Source organism: Arachis ipaensis, chromosome B04, assembly GCF_000816755.2.
Source record: "Arachis ipaensis cultivar K30076 chromosome B04, Araip1.1, whole genome shotgun sequence".
NCBI lineage: Eukaryota > Viridiplantae > Streptophyta > Magnoliopsida > Fabales > Fabaceae > Arachis > Arachis ipaensis.
Window position 1 is genome coordinate 10,504,646 of NC_029788.2, and position 2,571 is coordinate 10,507,216.

Here is a 2,571-nt window from a genome sequence, read left to right on the forward strand (position 1 = left end):
GTTTTTGGAATATTATAAACTAGATTTTAGGATTTAAATTGTGGATATTACAAAAATTGTTACAAAGAAATTTTTTATGTATTTAAAGATCTTGTAAGGAGCACTATAACATTTTGGAGCTAAGATAATATTTAAAAAGTGTTACCTCAAGGTTTATAAAAAGCTGCCTTTGATCTATAGCAATATTTTGGGACTTGAAGCAACGTTATTTTGCAGAATTGACTGTTGCCTTGACCCAAGGCAACACTTTTTTTGCTTCAAAAGCAAGACAACTCTTTAGAAACGTTGCTTATTCTTTAAAATGGATAACGCTTTTGAACTATATTTTAGAGACAATACTTTACACTTGTTCTTTTCACTGTCATGCTTCAGCTACTAGCAAAAGCGTTGCCTCTTCTTCTAAGTATGCAACACATTAAAATGTTGCCTATTGTTTAGAATATGCAACACGTTAAAATATTGCCTATTTATTTGAATTTGCAACCTGCTAAAGTGTTGCCTGTCAAGTTGATATGCAACCTTGGAAGCAACGTTAAAATATTGCCTATTTTTCTAATTATGTAACCCATATAAGTGTTGTCTCTAAACTAAATATGCAACTATTCAAAGATTATATTTTTGGCTAAAAATACGGGTTGTTTTTGTAGTAAAAATACAAAAGAGATGTGTATAATTATTTAATTATTAAATAAATTTGTACACAATAAAATTTAGAAAAGAGATAAAACTTCAGCTGAAATTCTTAAGAATTATAGGGACTTGAGGGCAAGGCATAGTTACCCAAATAAATAAATAAATAAATAAGTTACAAAGTTCACTTGATTTGAGTCCTTGCCACAGACTGACTATCTACGGTTACACATATGCAAAATGCATTATAATGCATATAATTTGAATTTAGTTTAGTAGTCAACCCTAACTAGAGACTCAATTAATAGTAATTAGTGTAAGATGCATGGATCAGTTTCCAAATCTGTTTTGTCTTTGTGCAATGATGGAAAGAAGCCTGGAGACCCCTCGAGTCCAGATATCATATTTCCCTTTATTTCTACACTCAATCTCTACAATTCCCCTTGCATCTGTCTTCAACCCAAAGTATTTCCGCTTTTTGCCATCATCAAGCAGATATCTCCCTGACCATGCTAGTAAGTCTCTGCAAATATCTAGCACAGCATCTACAAATTCAAGATTACAAAGAATTTAGTACCTGTTTATGATCAGGATTATCCCCATATATAAGGAAAACAATGTTGTGACTTGTGAAGCCAAAGGTAGCTTACTCTTCCTTTTTGGTAATGGTTCCTACAAAATGTCTGCTCTTCATTTTTAGTATCACATGAAAATTTTACAAACCATGACGAACTGATACAGATAAAGAATCCCATTATCAGGTGTGAATTCTTGAAAGGAAAAAAAATTACCTGGCCTATTCGATGTATGTAAACAAAAACTATTTTCTAGTTAAGATCACTTGCAGTTTTCATCATTATTCATTACTATCTATTTTCTAGTGAAGATCACTTGCAGTTTTCATCATTATTCGTTACTATGTCAAGTCATTTTGCCAACAAAATAAAATTGATTTAATACTAGTAGCAACATTTGTGATTGATGTTCTGTTACCTTTGCGGGTTCGTTCGAGTAATTCACTTCCCTTAGCAAGTAGCTCTTGGTTGCAAACGGTGATAATTTTTGTCTATTTTGGAAAAGCTGTGAGCTTAGAGATAAAGTATTACAACAAATCATTCAGTAAGAATTCTGACATCTAAAATCTAAAAAACTAAGGAACTATCTCAGAAATCAGAATTTGCAAATTGCAAATAAGGAGTATACGAACATAGAGAATAAGCATCATTATATTTTCTCAACAACGAAAAGAAAAAGATTCTCCTTTTCTTACAAATTTGTAACACAAACGTGGTCTTAAGTTCAAAGAGATAACTTTTGGACTGTTCTATCTTAAACCAAATTTATCATTAGCATTTAATACTAATTATTATACATCTGATTTATATGATAAAGATTTCCCAGTGTATTAATATAGGCATATCTATCAGTTCCCCAATTAAGAAACAGATATGCGTCCAGAAAATAGCAAAGTATAAAAACCAACAAAAAATGCTTTTGAGAAACTTTTAGCTGTAGATACCTGTAACGTCATGGGTGGAAGTAAAACAAAAGTGTCAACAAAATTCAAGAGCATTTTAGTAACATAGTACGAAGAGTAAACAGAGCCAATGAAACAGAAAAAGAAATAGAATTGCCAATACTAATTGTCTATGCAAATAGTTTATGCTGGTGAGAAAGAAGAAAATTTGCAAGAAGCTAACAGTTTGTGCAAGTACAATCAACATGAATAAAGTTCCAAAATTTATAAATTTCATGTTGATTCAGAATTATGCTGTCTATTTCTCATGCTTGATATTGTGACAAAAGACTAATTTATAAATTAAAAAATAAATACATCCTTTTAATTTTTTTTGTTAAAAGACTAATTAATTCCTTTTGATATTGTGACAAAAATATCTTTTTATAATAACAAATTAAAATTAAATGAATTTAATCCAATAA

General features: G+C 30.2%; 2 protein-coding genes across 2 annotated transcripts in view; both read right to left on the reverse strand.

The window, feature by feature from the left end:
- LOC107638842 (nuclear transcription factor Y subunit A-7) overlaps nucleotides 1–2,571 on the reverse strand; it is a 12,011-nt gene that overhangs the window by 7,574 nt on the left and 1,866 nt on the right. The gene's annotated exons all lie outside the window — the stretch shown is intronic.
- The window catches only part of LOC110270901, a 6,340-nt gene that overhangs the window by 1,887 nt on the left and 1,882 nt on the right, over nucleotides 1–2,571 (reverse strand). The gene's annotated exons all lie outside the window — the stretch shown is intronic.